Below are 20,218 nucleotides of genomic sequence, written 5' to 3'. Positions count from 1 at the left end.
AGAAGTCTGACATTAGTATTTTGCTGACTTGAAAAGCCAACAGAATCACAAACTTTTCAAAAATCAGTTATGAAGTTAAAAAGATAGCACATGAGATACCTAACAACTTTTATGGTTTTCTAGTAAAACTAAAAAAAAAACAACAAAACAAACAAACCAACCAAACAAAAACCAAACCAATAAAACTAAAACCAATTTCTTTTTTCTTTTTTGAATGAACACATTTAATGTTAAGCAATGGAAGGAGGAAGAAAGTAAGAGAGGCTGAAACTAGGGAGGCAACTCATGCTGTCTGTTTTACAGCAGGTCAAATACTCCCTTCTGGCTAAGCAAATCCTTATTTTGAATGCAGTCAGTCTGCCTTCTTCCCATAACAACCTCTGAGAGTATCTACTAAACCAAGTACTGCGTCTCTTTCTATACATGATGCATTGCTCTTAGAAGTTCGTATGGTTTCTCCTTAAACTTTAAACCAGATTAGTATACATTCACTGGATTACTATACAGCCACATGAAATTTATATTTTTAACTAGAGGTATGGGGTTTTTTTTGCTAAAGCCAGGCAGTATGTGTATGAAATCACATCTAGTGATTAGAAATATTAGCAGTATGAATAATAACAGCTAAATTAAGACTTGTTACCCCATATTCTGTAAGGAATGTTACTCATTACCAGGAAAAACTACCTTTCAGCTGTATATTGCCTCCTGCTCTTGATTGCAGACAGCGGAACAATCAGCCGGTCTGGCTTTTTGAGGGACCAGGGTCAGAGGTGTACTACTGCTTCATCACCAGCCGGTGTCGCTGCAGATAGCACAATAATCTCCAAAACTCATATTAATGAGTCATTCAAAATGAAATCCAAACACCTGCTGAATGAAGCAACCCTTTCACAGCTGTCAGTGGTTGTTTGCTGTCTGTCAGCTCGTGTGTTTATTACATCCTGGCACTTGCATCCCAAAGTATGCGAGAACATCACATTGCTGCTTCCCAAGAAAGCCACCCTGTCTTATTGCATGTTAGAGTAAACCAGAATCAGCTGATTTTGAGGCAAAAAGGGTTGTTTTTGCTGCCCTAGACCTACACAGAGAATACTTCCAACTATGGAGCATGTTCCCCTGCAGATCCCTGTCATGCCACTAATAATCCTGTAATGTTTAATAAAAAAAATCCACAGCACCCCCCAAAACAGGTTTTTGTCTTCAAACAAATGACTGGTGCAATAGCTTGCTTTGCCTGCATCATGACAGTCAATTAGTGGAAACAGAGAGAAGAAAGCCTTGTAAGCTCCTAATTTTAATGTTGTCTTAAAATCAGATTCTGAAGTTCAGATTTTCCTGGATAATCACAAACCAAAAAATTAGGACCTGGCTTTTCCAAACAAATGAAACAATGTTCTTTTCTTCCTAGAGATCAAGATGTTCTGTCATGAAGACTGTTGCATAATTAGAGTGCCTCAAAAGAAAACAAGATGCACAGTAGTCATTTCCCAAAAGTGATTTTGCCCATAATGCCAAAGGACTGGTGGTGGTGCTCTGCCTTTGCCTGCTGAGCACAAGACCAGAATATTTCTGTCTAGTTGAACATGGTGAGCTTTACAGGGTCTTACCTAATGAAATTCCATAGGATGGGGTGTGTAGAAGACCAACCTAGATGACCTAATAGGTCCTCCTGCCTTCAAATTGTATACAGAAAGGTACCATGCAAATCCATCTTGTTACCTCTGAAAGATGGACCAGTAACAGGTTTTCCAGAATATGCATAAAGCAGTAGTAATATTATCTGAGTGGTTTGAGAGTATCTGATGCAAAGATGTACCAACCACAGTACTCCATGACCATTAAAAAATGTTGGTTCTTCTTATTTAACCACAAAACCTTTAGAAAGAGTAGTGGAAACAACCATCACTGGGCAATTTACAATCATCTGCATAAAAACATGATTAATAGTAAACACCAACAGGGTGATTTAAATTTGTAAGATCCTTCTCAACAGACAAGCATTTCCTCTTTCTGTTTACTTCTGATACTGAACACAGAACATTTTGTGTTCCCTTATTCCATTCAGCTAAAAGCCACTTCCTCAAATGCACAGCCCATACCTCTCCTGCATGATACAATGCAAAAAGGCTGGTTGAAGGCAGGAGTAGCCTTCTCTGCATAGAATGCTTCTCCTGCTGAGCCTCTTCACTCTTCTTTGCCTCCTCATCCTCAGCTGGCTTCCCATGCTCAGCACACTCCCATGTCACCTTGGCTGAGGCTATGAGATTTCTGGATGAGGGATGACCTTTCGGTGATGAGGATGCTGCTGCTGCAGGAGGTTCTGAGCCTGGACATGCACTTGGCAAACTGTGGCTTCCCTGCCTGACATCTGGTCCCATTGCCCACAGTGCTGGTAAGAGTGGTGACCCCACAGGTGTAGCTTTCTTCATTCAGCCTGCCTGTTATTAAGACCTCAGGAAGCCAATAAATAACCCCAAGTGGTCTTTGATCTCTCTGCCCTTCAGGCTTGACATTTAAAGCCGAGTCCATAATTCTTGGTTAACCTTTTCTTTCCCAAGATGGGAATAAGAATGCATGCACTATTATGGTGAAATTGTCTCCTGAGATCTATGGAAGATGGGAGAAGCATCAGAAGAAGGATGCAGCTTTACCGAGTCTCCAGCAGCACGGCAGGAGCTCTGCTTCATGTTTGATAGCTTCTGCTTGCTGAGGTGCTGCTGAGTGAAAGCACAGACTCACAGAATGCTTTGGGTTGGAAGAGACCTCAGAGATCACCTAGTTTCAACACCACCTGCCACAGGCATGGACAACTTCCACCAGACTACATTGCTCAAAGCCCCATCCAACCTGGCCTTAAACTTCCAGGGATGGTGCATCCATAGTGTCTCTGGGCAGTAGAGAATTTCTTCCTATTATCTAATCTAAACCTACCCTCTGTCGGTTTGAAGCTATTTCCCCTTGTCCTATCACTACATGCCCTTGTAAAAAGTCCCTCTCCTGCTTTTTTAGAACAGCTCAGGTATTAAATGGCTGCAGTAACGTCATGCTAGACCCTTCCCTCTACCACAGTGACCAACCCGCATCCAAAGGCAAAATGAAAACCAGATTCTTCCACCCCTTTCACTAGTTCCCATATTTTATGCCTGCATGTGATGTATAAGCCTCCCTGGCCAGCAGGACTCCAGGTTCCTGTAGGGTGACACTCACTTTTCTAAGTAAGTCACAAAAGAAGAGTGGGGGTTTGGGTCATACTGAAATCAGTTCAAAAACAACAGGTGGCTTAGCTGCCCAAAGTGACCTGGCTCTGTGATGGTGACAGAAAAACAGCTTGAGCAGCAGGGAGGGACAACAGCAGGGCAAGCAATAGCACCTGTGTCTCCAGTCACCAGCTGGGTGCTGCAAGGGTTGCATCCCCTCAGGGTCAGACACAGGCTGGGTGAGCTGGGGAGACCCTGCTGGGGGTATGGAATGCAGGCTTTGCCTGCTGGGCCACATCAACACAGGAACGTTTTGATCAGCTTTTTCCAAGGGTACCACTGTGGGAGGCAGGGGGGAGGGCAGGGGAAGCAAGAAGGGAAGCAGTGAGGTGGGAGACCTGAGCAGGAGGTGAGAAGGTAGCACCTCTGACCGCGGCCTTGAACTACTGACCAGCAGCTCTGGAAACCTCTGGGAGAGAGGAGGCTTTGCAGCAGTGTATCAGCTATGCTGGGTCTTTCAACTTGGATGTTAACCTCAGGAATATAATCAGAGAGCTGATTATAAATAGTTTGTGCAGTTGTTGATGAGATTAAAATGTGCTGCCACAGGCGGTTGGAAGCAAAGGGTTACTGCAGTGTCTGCTCAAGATGCTGTACCTCCGTCATCTATGGCTGCACAGCAAGTCTGAAAAGGGGAAGCGCTAAAAAAATACTCAAAAAATGGTCCCAGGGAGAGGGAGAAAGAGGAAGCAGCTTGGCTTACAGAACTGTGGGTGAGGGACAAGGGGGAAGAGGCCAAGGAGCAGAGAAAATTAAGAAGGAGGGAGGACAGTCACTGCGAGAGATCCCAGGCATGGGTCGGGCTTACCTTAGAGCTAAAACATAACAATAACCTGCAACAAAAAAGACTAAACCAACAAAACCTGAAAGCAAGGGCATGCCCTAAATATCATAAGTAAAAACCTCCAGGTAAACCAATGCTAATTGTGTTCAGGTGGCAGCATTTAATGGTGCATGGCAGAAACAGAGGGAAAAGAAGATAGGGAAGAAGTGCAAGCTGTGGCTGACCCAGCAGCTTGAGGCACCTGCTCTAGCTGAGAGTCGTGCCTAGCATTGTGAGACGGGTACAAAACGTACCCAGGACCAGCTGGTTCTATCAGCCATGAGTTTAAGCAGTAGCTGCTTCCAGACCTGTGCTGCCTCAGAGAGTTGAGGAAAGCTCCAGGAAAGCTCCCTGGCAAGGCCCAAACTTTAGAACCTCAAAGACTTTGGGGTCATTATCCCTGGAGGTGTTCAAGAAAAGATTAGACATGGTGCTTAGTGCTATGGTCTAGTTGACAAGATGTTAATCAGCCAAGAATTGGACTTGATGATCTTTAAAGTCTGTTCCAACCTAAATGATTCTGTGACTTCACAAGCAAAGGAAACAGCAGGCAGCACCAGTGGGGCAGAAAAGGAGGCAAGGAAATTATGCCGTGCAGTGTAGAAAGAGACCTGCTGTTTTTCTGAAGTTAGTATAGAAGAATTTTAAGGAGTAATTGGAGAGATGCCAGGAGCTGTGCAGGATTCTGCTCTAGAGCATCATCCAAATGGGGGTGTCAGCTGGGAAGAAAGTGGAGGAGCACTTGCTGGGCAGTGGGGCAAGGATGGCTTTGGTGGGCATGGGGTCCAGGAAAAGTCTTGAAAACAGACAAGCAGGCTATATCAAAAAACGATGTTTGGAAGAGAACAGTGAAGCAGCAGAGGGGTGCAAGAGGAATAGCGCGATGACCAGCAGTGTGCTGGGAAAACCACCAGTACGGCCACCTCCAGGAAGCTGTCCGTGGGAAAACCACCTGCGGGAGGTCCAGCAAAGCTCTGGCGGCGGCCGAGCTGCGGAGCTCTCGAGCAGGAGTTGTAGCTGTGAGGATGCCCTGCAAACGCCGAGTCACGGATCCTCTGCAGGCAAGCGTGTAGGTAAGGTGAGCTCTGCTGGTGTCTATCACAGGCTACTTCCACGTTTGGAAAGGTGCTGAGGGCTCCCCATGCTGTTTCCCTGCCAGCTCACAGTGCAGGCACACTGATAGAGAGAGAGAGATTATTCAGGACAGACTGACCTGGAAGCTCCAGATTTCACTCTGTCCTGCCTTTGAGTTCAACCTGGTTTTCAGTTTGACAGGATAATGGATTAGCAGCACAGAGGATGGAATGGAGTTTGTGTCTGTGAATGAAGAAAGCCCTGAGGAGAGGTGAGTCAGGACAAAAAGAGGAGATAAGTATGGAGTGTTCCTCATTCTCTGCTGAAAGTTGGAGTACTTGGGAGAAAAACTGTTCATCTCTGAAATTCATAGATGGGAGAATTTTGCTGAGAGAAGCAGAAAAAGAAGTGTTGTAAATGATTAAAAAGACTGCTCTGAGAGATGCTAAAAAGCACATTACTTTCTCCCCCTTACTTCAAAACAAAATAGTAGTTATCAGGCTTGTCTTAGTGACTGAAACACACTGCAGCTGAAGGCTGTCTTATTACCAACACCTGAATGCATGCACAAGTGACAGCAGCAACATTCACAGGTGTCAAGCTCTACAAACCCATTTAAATCAATAGAATATTCCCATTGATACAGTCTTCCCAAATTTTAGCTGTAGCTGTGTCCCTATGGCTGGATTTCAGCGTCCCGTGGTGTGAATTTTTAGAACTTGGTGTTACCTGGTTGTAACACTATGGAAGGCAGAACAAAAAGCACTCCATAATCTAAAGAGATAATACCTTGGATATGTTTCTTACCCAAGGCCTAAACAGAGTGAGAAAGCAAACATTCTTTACTGACATAAGATATAGCAATAGAACCCAAACCCTATGAAAAGGGAAACTTCAGTTGTCAAATTTCCTGTGGCTTTATGCTTCCTGTTTATGTTCATTTCATACCACACATATGAAGGGGTGAGGTCTCATCAGGGCTTTTTGGGTGCCTGTGGCTGTGGCAAATGACTCCTGCGCATGTTTCTTCACTGGGGAGAAGGTGAATGACAGCTGCTGTGGGTCATTTGTTCCTGCACTGATCATCATGGGCATCTACAGTGCCCCAGAGATTAACCGGGTGTTGTAACCTGTGTGCAGCTGAGCAGAATGAAAGCAGTGCAAAGACATCATGACCTTCTAGAATTCCTTCATTTTAATGAAAGAGGTGATTTTAAAAGAATCTACATCTCACAGGACTGATAATAACCCTGCTAAACTTGCCACTGTCTTGCATTTAGGTTGCAAGTATGAAGCTTTGGGGAGATTCGCTGGGAGCCAGTTCACTCCTCTGGATTTGAGCTCTAAGCCATGTTCCTTGTAATCACACCTGCAGTTAAATCATGATGGCAAAGGGAAAAAACCATGGAGGTATCACAATCTGGGAAATGAGGTTCCAGTGTGGATGTACGTGTAGATGTGGCACTGAGCAACGAGACATTTCTGTGCAAAGGCCCTGCAAAAGACTGGAGCAAAATGCCACGAACCTCTGCAACCCAAAGATAAGAGCTGAAAAAGTGTAAAAATACATAGGCAAGCTTCCTCTGCCTCAGGCTTCTTTCTTCAACTGTGTCCTGATCTCTCCATAACTGCAAGAGATGAGGTATCTGTAGTGGAGTTCACCATTTACCTCCTTTCTAAAACAGAGAATCGTTTGTTTTGCCATCTTGAAAAATATTGCGAAACACTCCAAACACTGATTGCAGGGATAAGTCAACAGCATTGCAGATGCCACCCATTTCCAGGCTGCTTTTGCTCCATGTCCCAGAGGCGTATATGGGAGACAGCACAGCCACAGCCAAACTGTGCAACTCCACTTGCTGAGGTCTCATGGGGATTTTGGTTGGGAAATGGGAAAACTGAAACTCAGAGCTAATGAGGTAAAGTGAGATCCTGAATGGGCATTGTGGGGATGGGAGGAAAGATGTTTTAAGGCACAGGCAGCCCTGTCAGCCTCACTGGTGTGGTGTTGGGCAGCGAGGAGGGGCCTTACCTGAGGTCTTACCTGCCTGCCCCCACTAACTGCCGTGGTACCTGGCAGTGCATCAAGCCCTGCTGTCTTACAAACCTTTAACTTCCAGCAGGGATTAGCTGGCTTTGGCCTGGTAAAATCAAGACAGCCATGTCCGGTCAGGTGGGCTGACAAACATGGAATAACAAAGGCAAGTGGACAGCAGTCCTGTGATAATGGGTACACAAAGAGCCCTCCAAGCCCTGTGGGTTTTGTCCTTTGGGCATTTCCTTCAAGTTAGCAAAATAACCAGCTTTAGTGTGCAAGCAACAGCACTGAAGTTCTGGCACAAAGTGGGAGATGAGGATCTGAAGAGCAGCCTTACAGCATTGGACTTTGAGAGAGAGGTCATGTTTTCACCAGAACCAATAACGAAGGGGGACAAAGGGGCATTTTAAGCAACCTGTCTTTTTTACTTTTCTCATGTCTTCAGCTCATCAGGACTACCACAACTACTGCATCAAAAGCAGTGTGGTCAGCAGGTCTGGGGAGGTGACTCTGCCCCTCTATTCCACTCTGGTGAGATCCCACATGGAGTATTGAGTCCAGCTCTGGGGTCTTCAGCACAGGAAGGACATGAACCTCTTGGAGTCAATCTATAGGAGTGAATGTATAGGAAGGCCACCAGGATGTTTAGAGGGATAGAGCACTTCTCCTACAAGGAAAGGCTGAGAGAATTGGGGTTGTTCAGCCTGGAGAAGAGCAGACTATGGGGTGACCTAACTGAGGCCTTCCAGTACCCGAAGGGTGCCTACAGGACAGATGGAGAGAAACTTTTTACAAGAACATGTAGTGACAGGACAAGGGGGAATGGCTTCAAACTGAAAGAGAGTAGGTTTAGATGGTATGAAGAAATTCTTTACAGTGAGGGTGGTGAGGCAGTGGAACAGGTTGCCCTGAGCAGTTGTGGATGCTCCATCCCTGGAAATGTTCAAGGCCAGACTGAAAGTGTTCTGAGCAATCTGGTCTAATGCAAGGTGTCCCTGCCCATGGCAAGTGTGTTGGAACTAGATGATCTTTAAGGTATCTTCCAACCCAAGCCATTCTACCAATTCTATGAATCCAAACCCTGTGACTTTAGGAGAAAAAACCATAGTGTATCTTGATCAGTTTGGGTTGGTATTACAGTTTAGCTGTGCTGTCAAGCTGAGGGACGGGAAAGCAGTAGTATAGCTGAAGTACATGAGTAATCAGATGTGATGATAGGCCATGTAGTGAAGCTCTTCTCAGAGCTATCTTCCATGTCTGCTCCTTTTGGCGCATGAAACCATTTAATGCAGTGTTATTTGGCTCTGGCCAAGGGAGAGAAGTCATTGACTGGACAAACTGCAACTTCTCAACTGGTGAAGGGAAATGCTGCTGCTGAGAGTGCCAGGTGCTAAAAGTCACACTGCTTTGGATGACTGGTCATGGACCAGCACCAGCGAACAAGCAGGTACTTGCAGATGAGCTGAAATGTTCTTCTTAAGGAATAAGATTCCCCAGGTTGGAAAGAGAGGGGAGAGAATGTGATGAAAGCCTTAAATACACAGTTCAATCGGAAAAGAGTGGGGAAGCCTGCACAAACACTAGCAGCAGATCTGCTAACAGCTTTTGTGTAATGTTCTCTGCAACTGTTCCACAAACTATTTACAACAGATTTATGTGCATTAAGTTTTGGCTTGCCAAGCAATGAAACACTACCCTTTCTTTGAAGCTGATTGGGAACTATTAACACCTGCTTATCAGACTTTTACATATCTAGCCCAAGGTATCATTTTATAAGGCTTTCCCCTACAGAGAACTCTTAACTCTTCAGCCAGATCCACTCCACAAGTGAAATGGCAGTGAAGGAGGAAAAGAAATGCAGTGAAATTATAAATAATTGCTTTTTCTCCACCTCTATTATTCAGGGAGCAGATGAGTCAGCATTCCCATGGAACTACTTTACTGTGAAAGAAGGAACTCCGCCTCAGCCTGATAGCTGTTTACTCTTGGCTCTGCTTTTGGTACCTGCGTACTAAAACTTTCCTGCAGGGTTGGTTATTGGTTATAAGCATCATAACATGCATACCTGTGGAGTACTCCTTTCACTAGAAGGAGAATTTGCCACCCCACATGTAATTACTGAAAGCAAGGTGCAAATAGTAACCACAAGCACTTGATTTGTGTTTTTCAAAATAGTCCCACTATTGTAATGTACTACTGAAATCCAGTTGGGCTCATGGGTCCAGGTGTCACGCCATGACTTACAGAGCTAAGGAAGCAAGCCTTCTCCTAGCTTTAAATTGCCTAAATTCGTGCTTCTGATTGTTGTTGTTTTACTTGAAATACTGAAAACACAAGCACAAATTAATTGCGCTACTGGAGAACCACCATACAAAGCAATATTATTTCTTGTAGCACTGTAGGAGAGCAGGGTTCCTGAGACAGAGAGACATGTTTGTACCAGACACTGTAACACTGAGTAAGAACAGACAGCTGTTATCTCTGGGAACTTATCCACATGGACATAAAAGACAGTCTGAGAGAAATAAGAGTAATGAGGAAACCTCACAGCAGGCAGGAAAGACTGGGAAGGTAACTTAAATTTTCTGAGTCTGAGCTAGCACTGACTCCACTGGCCTACCTTAAGAGACAGTCCCTCTGAAGATCAAGGTTGATTGATCTCCTGGTTAGTTTTTAATTTGGGCGTTTTAGCCTGGCCTATTCAAAACTCCCCTGCACAGCAATGGTCTTTTATCTGTCTGCTTCTCTCTGATCTGTGCTTGGGAAGTCAGCAGGTAGGGTGCATCATGAACCTTGCTTCTGCATTGCATGTCAGTAATTAAAGAAGCCATTCAAAATAAAGCTCCTACTCATGTTCTCTATTAATAGCCAAGAGCTTTCCTCCTCCCTTCCCCTCCTACGACCTCTTTCTTTTAAAGTGGTAAAGCAACCCTGTCCAGGGTTGTCCTTGTGCTCAGATACCAACTCAGCATCTTTCCAGCTGCATTACAGCAATTCTCTGAAGACCTCAAGGCAGTTTCCTCAAAAATATGCCACATAACACCCCAGTAACCCTATCAAGATCCCAGTAGCAACGAAAGATTATGGGAATAGATGACTTAAAATTGATGTCAGCTTTTACTATGCCATGAAAGGTTTCCTGTTCAGACCCTGACACTGACTATCCACTCGCTTCTGAAAGCCTCAGTTATGTGGGCTTAGCAAATCTGAGAGCAGGGCAACGGCCAGAGTGGCAGAAATGACTTGTCAAAAAAGAGGCGCAGTGAGGTGGGCTGCAGAAAAGATGAATCATGGACAAGCTGCACTCCAGAAACTGCTCAGCAGGGCCAGCTGCTGCCTTTCAGAAAATTAACTTGCTGGGCTTGACAAGCTAGCTCTGAAGGTGCAGCAGAGGAGCTCATCTTGAGCTAGTCCAGTGCATCCAGAGGATGCTGCATCTGCTCTTGCTTTGAGAGGATGGTCAGTTGGATGTGCAGAGGTTATGGAGAAGCACTCTGGAGATCAGTGTTGCCAGGCCACATACATGAAGGCAGTCAGCAGGCAGGATTTGTTATCCAAAAATTATTCTTTTGTTAATAACTAAACACTGATTAGGAAAGGTAAAAGAGCCAAAGCTTTAAAGAGGGTGGTGAGCTGGAAATGGATTTGTAACTTGTAGTGATTTTAACTTCAGAAAAGCCTTAAATTAACTGTTTATAATTGGGTCCCTCTTTTTTTTCTCTTTTTGTGGTCATGTTGGGTGGTGTTGTAGTCTGAGATGGGGAGTGCACCGAGGATGAAAGGCTGGAGGTATATTTAAACAGCCTTCCAAACATGTAGCATAAGATGTGCACAAGGGCTGCTGCAGGATCAGACAAGCTGGGGGGCACACAGAGAATTGCCTGTTTTGTCAGCAGGAGACCCCCTGAGGAAGACCCCTCTTATTGGCATCTTCACCATTGAGAGGTCAGTGAGGTGGCCACATCCCAGCACCTCCTGCCTCTCCTCCTGACATGGGCAGTGGTCCCTGGTGACCCCCATCGCCCAGCAAAGGGGTGCACTGGCATGGACCATGAGAAGTGGGTATGGGAGCTGGGATGCCGGTTTGTCCGTGTGGGCACATCTGTGAGGAGATGCCCAGGGCAGTCTGGGGAAAGTTCCATGGGTGGATTGCCTCCTTCTGTCCTCCTGTCCTCCAGTTTTGGAGGGGAGGCAAACACCCCTATCATGGGGTGGAACCCTCTCCCCACAAAGCCATGCAACCAAGGCAGGATTTAAGGAAGAGTATCATCTGCTTCAGGGACTGATTGATGGGGGAATGTACCTGGTTAACATTTCTGCAACAAATATCCCTGGAAAGTCTTCTTTTTATGTGAAAATCCACTACAAACAGGAAGGTGGAAAGAGAAAAGTGTCTTTCCCCTCAACAAATAGAATTGAGCTGTTTTTCACAATAAATAAGTTTTGAATTAATAAATCAAAGCATGTGTTTACAGATGATATGAAGCAAAGCTCTTAATATCTGATTATTATCCTGAAGAAACATATTCATTCTGCTTTGTCAAGCCAATAGGCAGCATATCACTTATCTTTATATTCTACCTCAGTTTCATTGGGAAAATTGCCATAAAAGCTTCCACTTCAGTGAAACACTCAATTAAAGCAGGGCTAAGCAGGATCGCTTTCAGGTATGATCTGCTGAAGCAGCCTGGCTCCCAGCCAGGCTTTCTCTCCACTCCAAACTCCACTCCAGCCCTGAAATGTCAAGATGCTGTACATGTTTTTAAAGGACTTCTTCCCTCCCTAAATTCTGCTTCAAGGGCCAAGAGATGTGAGTAACCAAAACCATCTCACAATGCTGTTAAGCAAATTCCTGGTTCCCTTTCTTCTCTCCTAGTAAATAGAATGAATTGTGTATAGCAGCTGAGCTGGCAGAGTGATGGGCTGAAGTACTGCAGCCAAATGAAAGCAGTGACAAGCAACATGAGCAGACACTATAGTCCTCAATAGTGTTCTTCTGTGTCATATATTTGGTTGGGACTCAGGAGACAGGTGCTTCCCACCTACCTGTCCTCCTGCAGCAGTTTCACAAAGGTGTGACTTTATCCAGCCCTTAGCAAATTCAGTCAGAAAGAGCCAAATAATAACCTCTGACAGACATCTATTCTACTAAGAAATTGTTATACCTTCCCAATAATATTGGTCTGGCTGAAGCCACACCTTTGTGAAGACACTTGGCTTTCTTGAAAGTGTAAGAGGCTTTGAATTGCAACAGAAAAGTTTTATTTTGCAGTTTAGAGAAGCTACTGTTTAGAGATCTGGTCTGAGCAGATAGATTTTTCCATCTGGAAGAGTTTTCTGTAATTATTACTTTAATTATTACCAATAAAAACAAAGCAACACTCACTCCCACGATCTCATTTCTTAGCAATCAGAAGAACAGCACAGCTGGAATACGAGAGCTGCGAAGTGCTCATTAATTTAGACACCCTGTTAAGCCTCTCATGGGTAGGTGTCCCTGCTGTCGCAGCCCAACCACAACCAAAGGAAATAGCCCATGGATGGATTTGCTCTGAAACGCGTCCGGGAAATTCCCTCTTTGTGCTGCGTGAATAGCACTGGGGTGGTGCTGCCGGCACTCGGTCCTGCTGCTGTCCACGGCTCCCTGCTGCAGCTGGCCTGGAGGGCCTCGGCCCGGGCTTCTGCCACTGGAGGTGACACAGCTGTGCTCTGCCGGGAACGGGCAGGGGCCTGAATCCTACAGGAGCAGTCTGAGCAAGCTACACACTACCCTGCAGCCATTAGAGGGGGAGAAAAAATGGGGAAAGACCACAAAAAGTTTGAGTTAAGGAACCTGGACTAAATGAAGGCAAAGAAGGAGGGGTGGGAGGCTCTCCCCATCCACAATTCTGTGTGCACACTAACTTCAGATGCATGAAGACTCTCCCTGAACTCGAGAGGAATTGCTTATGTCCATTTATTTAAGGGCCTATTTGCTCAGTTGGGACTTAAGTGAGTTAATTTTTTTCCCTCCAGAGGTTGGGTAAGGAAGAAGAGACCCAGCTCTATCTCCAGGGTTCTAGCAACAAACTTTAGTTTCTATGAATGTTAGCATGAGCATAAATACTTCTAGAACACTGCAGAAACACCAAGGCCCAGACAGTCCTTTTATTTACAACAGTATACACAGAAAGTAAATGAAATAAAAACCCCCAAACGAACAACCCTCCAACAAAAGAAATTGATTTCAGAGGACAAATTAATTAGAACTTCTTAAAAGGTTAATCAAAACTTTTCCATTATACTTTGGGTGATTATTTGTGTTACAGTAATATGCAAGTACTTTAAATTCTTAGCTCTAAAAATCTCATGGGTTTTTTGTTTGTCTGTTTTTCTCTTTTTTAATAAGAAAGCTGTCATTACTATCTAGTATCTAAAAATATCAGTGCTAAAGATTACATCAGCATCAGAATGCTTTTCACAGAACAAATTAAAACTGAAAATAAATTTAACTGTGCATCATGTTTAAAAATGGGTGTAGGCACTCAGGAAGATGTGGGTAATAATACTAAAGTAAGACTTATAAGATTATTGCAATTTATTTAATTTCTTGATACTGGCCTGTACTGTAAATTATCTTTCCTACTTTAATGTATCAGAAAAATAAGCAGGTCAGCTGTGAGTAGGTAAGCTTGAGTACCAGCTCCATGAGAAAATTCAACTACTCCAATTCTGCATATGAATAGTCCAAATGCCTGTGACAGTGATTTTAAGAACCAAAATGATGGTATAGTCAGGTCCACATAAACACAGGGTAAAAGCCACAACAAAAGCAGCAGAAAGGGAAGATATCATAAATGTTATTAAGCTCTCCAAAATATTATTAAACTTTAAAAAAAAAAAGAAAAAAAAGATGGTTGGCATATTTATTTACCTTCTGGAACTTAAAGGATTCCCAGTTTGAAGGTTTTTTCTCACAGAAATGAACTCCAGGCCAGAAAAGTGACTCATTTGTAAAGGAAAGGCAGGATGCTAATGGAAACAACTGATGCCAGTAGCTGGATTCTTAAGGAAGGTAATTAAAGAGTAAGTTGCAAACTTTGGCAGTTCAGCAGAAGAAAAGCTGTGAATACATGATGCTTCTGGATTAAATTTTCTGATTTTAAAACTGTCAGGTCTTACTGAAAGAGCAAAGTCACGAGAGGTAAAGTCTCTCTTTGGATGGAATGAGTCACTACTGAAAGTTAAGTTTAGAGAACAAAAGCTGCCCATTCCCATTACCTTTCAGCATTAAAAAAAGGAATCACAACAGAAGATTAAATATCTGGTATGACTTCTGATTTTATGGTGCTAGGAGACGTGGAGGGAAAGGCCTTTGTCAATGCACAGAATGCGTTAAGATCCTTGAATGTGCTCTACTGAGATCATGTGGAGGTGGTAGAAAGAAATGGCAAGGACAAGCTGCAAATTCTGCCCAATGGCTTGGCTAGTGTTTCTCAGGGAAGCTGACTGTTTTCTTAAACCGAAGCCAACTGATGTAATTCATGGCAGTGCCAGTTTGTGAAGAATGCCCTCTGAGTGAGAGGTTAAATTATTAAATTTTTTCTACACAATATTTACTGATATATAAACTGCAGTATTTATCACAGGTGGCTCATCCTGCAAATAAATTAAAAGCACACACTAGAAAAAATAACAGCTTCTGAGTATTGCAAAAGCCAGCCTGAGTGGCTCTACTCTTTTCTCAGAGAGAAGTGTTGGAGTACCTGTACATGTTGCCCTGTACCTTTTGCAGGCATTTCTAGTCAGGGCTTTTTAAAGGATGCCAAAGAGCTTCTAGCCTCTAGAAATTTGCGGCTTAGGGGGTGCTTGAGGCAGAGTGGGCGCCTTTACATTTAATAGACCTCATGGGGTTTTTTTCTTCTGTGAAAGTGTACAGGTGCTTTTTTGGGATCCCCTCTGAACTATTGGCACCTCAAAGGAGGATGTCCTACTGTTTAATTACCTGCTGCACAAAGATCCGCCTTCTTCTGTTTGCTTTAAGTTGGCCACCTGCTAGTTTCACTCGATGCTCTCTAGTTCTTATATTAGAAAAGAAAGCAAATAATCCACCCCTTCTCCTCTCTACTCATGATTGTGTATTCTCTCTGGTCTGACTGTTTTCTGTTGTTTATCACCTGTCCATCCTATATAATTTTGGTCCCTTAAATCCTTGAATCACTCTAACATAAGTGTGGCTCCATATTTTTGTTTATGTTTGTTGCGCTTCTGTGGATCCTTGCCATTTCTGTTACACATGGGCCAGAGCAATCTCGGGGAGGCATGTTGCAGCCCTCCCCATTCTGTTTCTTTGTGTTTTATCCTGCCATCTTCCACCAGCTCTGGGACAGTTTCTGAGTGCTGAACCAATTCTTCCATGAGGTATTACAACTGTTAGATCTTATTTCTCAGTGGGAACAAGTTGGCTAGTAATTTCTCACTTTCAATCAGTTTACTGCTCTCTAATCAAACCTGGCCATATGAAATGTCTCCAACCTGGTCAGAGGTTATTAACACCCTACTGTTATCCCAGCTAGACCTGAAGTCTATAAAAATTTGGCTTTAGTTGCTGGGGTTTGCTGATTTTGCTGCTTCCTTTGTCATGGAGTTCATAGCTCCTTTTCCTATAGCCACAGCCTAGTCTGACCCTCCTACACAAGCTGTGGCATGTCACTACCATGTCTTGCTGATTATTTCCTTTCCCTGCACATCTATTCAGTCAGCATGCCAATTTGAAGCCAGGTGTCCCATGTTCCTCATTCTCATTCCACTGTGACTTCATGGAAATCAGTCTCTTCTGGAAGTATCTGGGAGTATCAGCCATGTGAGTAGGACCTTCCTTGCTTCTCTTGTGCAGCTGCTCTGGGAACCTGTGTCCCTCCACATCAGTGTGGACCTCTCCTTTGCTGGGAATGTTTCTAGAGAAGTTTAGAAGGAGATGCTTGATTTTAGTGTCTTACCTGCCACCCTATGTCTTGCTTCCCAAACCTCTTCCTTTACCTTTCCTACTTCACTGGTGTGTATGTGGACCACAGCCACCTCCTAGGCTGCAGTGGTTTTTTGGGAGGTGGTAGATTGCTGACATCCATGGGTCTCTGCCAACCAAAATCATTTTGTGATTATGTTCTCAGTGCAAGGAACGTCTTTTCAAAACAGGAGATCTCGTCACCCACAAGGGTGGACTTCCTATCCCATTGCTAGCTCCGTGTCCTCTGCATGTCCAGGGATGCTGCCACAGAGGGTCCTCAGAGCACACAGCACCTGGGGAACACCTCCCTCTCCATTTGCTGTACAGCTGGAGAGCACACAGCTCCTTAACCACTCCCCTGCGCCACTCCCTGCACACCCCCTGTGTCCCGGCACTTCTCCCACCACTGACAGCTGTGCATCATGCAGCCACACAGGGAGCTGCGCCGCTTGCCTGTCTGAATGCATGTATGTACCTGCATACACCACATGTATAGATACGTGTGCATGTGAGAGAGGCATACACCTGTCTCCATATACAGTCTTTTGAAATTACTACATTTCATATCTCCTCCAGCCTCCAAGTGCTTTTTTCCTTTATCATTTAGGGCTAAGGCTAGGAACGGCGCATTACAAACTCTCCTCAGTCAATTTTATTTACTGTAGATTCAATCGGGATTATCAAAATCCTGTCGAAAGCTTTGGTCTCTACATTGATTCCATAACTAACAGCAGTTTGTAAAATCTGTTGAAATCCAAGAGCTCTCTCTTGAAGTATGCCAGCTGCTTGAGCCTCGCTGGGTTCAAAGCGATCTGATCTGTAATTGTCCTCGTTGTGGAACTACGACATTGTCCTTTTCCAAAGGCAGTGACAGCCCTAGCATGCGCGTGTACCAGAGCGAAACCAAGACTCCCACCTCAGCAAGAGGGGCTAGAGACGCAGGGAGCGATTCAGTCGCTGCTGGTCGAGCTGAGCGGCAGGGGTTCCTCTCTGGTCCCCGGGAAAACCTGCTTTGAGCCCTGGGTTTGTGCGTCCCAGAACAGATTTCCCTCGCTCCTCGCTCCCTCGGGCTGGCTCCAGCTCTCGGTACAGCCCTTGCGGGACCAGCGAGTGGTGCGGGAGGCCGGGGATCAGCGGGAGCCGGTGTCGGGCGGGGGGGCAGTGGCGGAGCCCCGCGCTGTGCCGTGCCCCGGCGCTGTGCTGTGCCGTGTTGTGCCGTGCCCCGGCGCGGCGGTGCAGTGCTGTGCCGCGCTGTGCCCCGGCGCTGTGCTGCGCCGTGCTGTGCCGTGCCCCGGCGCTGCGGTGACGGGCGCAGCGCTTCCGCGCCTGCCGCCGCAGCCCTGCCCCCGCCGCCTGCGCGGCCGGCCCGGCCCGGCGGAGAGGCGGGGGGATTTCCAAGCGCCGGCGGCCTCGCCGCTTCCTCTCCTTGTTTTGCTTTCGATCTGGCCCTCTCTCCGCCCGGGCGGAGGCACTGAACTTTTAGTTTTGCTCCCGCGATTATTCAGCGCCTGTTTTCATTTCCATTTCGTGTCCCCTGGCAACGGCGGTAACCTTGAGGAATTATATAAGGGCCGCGAAAACGGGCCGGCAAGGTAATTTTGAATTGTTTTCTATTTTTTCTATTTATTCTTTTCTTCTTGTTTAATTTCAATTTTATTTTTTTTACCGCATTGCCGCCGTTTCCGTGTGCGGGGCACCGGGGGCTCCCGGGCAGATGCGCATCGGTTTTAAAAACAAAAGGTCGGGCTGCAGGGTCCGGGGCCGAGCCCGATTCCGCTGCTACATTTGAGACGGAGCGGGGGGGAAGGGAAGACGCGGGCGCGGCGAAGATGGAGCGGACGGGGGGTACCCGCCGCTTCCCGGCTGGGGAGGGAGCTCGGACGCACAGACAAAGGCGGGGGCGTTGGATCGGGAGGGCCGCGGCGCGGCCCGGGCCGGGCCGGGCCGGGGGGCCCCGCACTTGTTGCGGGGCTGGCGGCTGCCGGTGGCTCCGACAAGGGAAGGGGAGCGGCGGCGGCGCGGGCGGAGGGGCCGCGGGCGGGGGTCGCTGCGCCGCGGGGGGGGCGCTGCCCGCGCGGGGGCCGGGAAGGGGCGTGGCCCTGCCCCCCCGCCCCGCCTCGCGGAGGGTCCGTTACACAAGCGGCGGGGCGGGGCCGCCGCCCCCCCGGCCCCAGCACCGCAACCCTCCGGGCCAGGGAGGGAGCGGGGGCCGGGGGCATCCCGGGATCCCAGCCTCGTGAGGGCACGGCAGCGGCAGTGCGGAGCGAGGAGATGGAGCGGGGCTGGGGGCGGTCAGGCCGCGGCGGGCGGGTTCCGCGGGAGCGGCGGAAGGAGGAAGTGGCGCGGCCGCTCGGTTCCCTGCAGGAACAGCCTCTCGCGCGGGCCCGGCCGCCTTTGCGGGCGCTGTCCTGCCCCACGCCAGCGAGCGGAGGGCCAAGCGCTGCATCTCTAACCCCAGAGGGAAGTTAGGAACCAGGATTTTCTTTGTGTGCAGTACGCAGGGCCAAGTTTCAAGCGCCTTGCGATATCTGGGATTAAAGTTGCAAGTACCTGAAGGGTAGGATCCTTCGGTCCAGGGTCCCAGAGGTACTTAGGTCTTTAACTCACGTTTTGATTAGTGTGAGCTCTTAAACAGGAGAGTCTGTGTCTTAGCTTTACTTATTTAGACACAGAGCTCAGATAAAGGAGTTCCGGAGTACAGAACTTTCCTTCCGGTTAGTGTACAGTTGTAATTTATAGCCCACCTTACCGTGCTAAGGTGTTGCAGACAGCATTCTCTTGAAGGTACAAGCAGTTGTAAATTATGATCTCAGATTCTGGAGATGAAATACATGTTTAAGTTTACAGTTATTTTATTTAAGTCTTAACAACCTTTGCAGAATGCATGTGTTAGTACCATAAAAAGAGAGTTGAGAGGAGCAGCAACATTTAAATTCACCCTAATAGACACAGTCACACAAAAGCAGCAGAACTGATTTGTGAGGCAGATGGTTTCAGTCTCAGTCGCAGTCTTTCGTTGTCACCAGCCACTTCTGATGCATCAGTGTCCTTCTTTGACCCCTGTTGGTAGCATGCCACGAGGAAATTACTTCATGTGCCTCTTTCTTTTTGCTGGTAAGCCATGGTGGTAGGAGCTCCAACTCCTCAGACACGGTATCACTTCATTGTGGTCATGTGCCACACTGCAGCTCTTCAGTGAGGTACAGGCACGGCAGGGTGTCAGCCTGCTGAGCCCTGTGTTATCTCTCTGAGGTTGGGGTCCCTGGTTGGCAGATGGCAGGTAGAGCAGTCAGTCATTATTATTGTTTGGCACATGTATTAGCACTGCCACCCAGTTACTTGCTGATGACAGAAGTGACAGATTTTAGGAGATGTCAAGTCAGTCTCTAGAGAAGAGCTGTTCACCACACACCACACTGTGTGGAAATGGGTAGCCAAGAGGTATGAGAAGTAACATGCAGGCTGTTAGGAAGGAGTGTTAAGGGCCCCATTCTCCACTGAGCAAAGGTCTTTGATGTCTGGGACCGAGTGGAGTTAGAGGCAGTTTTAATACAGAGTTGAAAAAATGATGAAGAAAAAAGGGTGCTAAGATTCAAGAGAAAATAAAGTATTTTTGGAATAAATAGAGTCTACATTAGAAGAATAGGCTTTATGTAAATAAATTTGCAGCCAGGCTATGTATGCCTTCAATAAAAACATGTACTTATATATACTGTATATATATTAATATATTTTTAAATATCAAACAGTGGGAAAAAGCTGGTGGATGAAGAATGTAAAGTTTGCCATGACACATTCTCTCGAAGTGGTGCACCAGCTCCATGGTGTTAAAACATCTCCATGATAGAATACTTGGAATATCAAAAACTTTGTGGATGCATAGAGAGGACAGAGTAGCTTGCACGTGCATGATGTGGGAAACTTTTTGTTAAAGAGGAAGTAACTGTTTGGGGAAGTAACACAGAGTCCCATGGCTTGATGTTCTAGGCCTGTATAGGAAGAGTAGAGAGATTAGGGCTATATAACCTAGGTGTTGA

The 20,218-nt window shown here is 46.2% G+C and overlaps 1 protein-coding gene across 3 annotated transcripts in view; it reads left to right on the top strand.

The window, feature by feature from the left end:
• The first annotated feature begins 17,305 nt into the window (after positions 1-17,305).
• Positions 17,306-20,218, top strand: part of IRF2 (interferon regulatory factor 2) — a 41,358-nt gene continuing 38,445 nt past the window's right edge. For 2 of the 3 annotated variants that reach the window (XM_082282511.1, XM_082282509.1), the window contains exon 1: positions 17,306-17,773. The gene's annotated coding sequence lies outside the window, so the exon portion shown is untranslated. The remainder of the gene's footprint in view (positions 17,774-20,218) is intronic. The other variant, XM_082282510.1, reaches the window with a different exon arrangement.

The sequence above is a fragment of the Coloeus monedula genome, assembly GCF_965178545.1.
Source record: "Coloeus monedula genome assembly, chromosome: 5".
NCBI classification, from domain to species: domain Eukaryota; kingdom Metazoa; phylum Chordata; class Aves; order Passeriformes; family Corvidae; genus Coloeus; species Coloeus monedula.
Note: the sequence above shows the minus strand (reverse complement) of the source record. Positions and strands in the feature narration are given on the sequence as shown.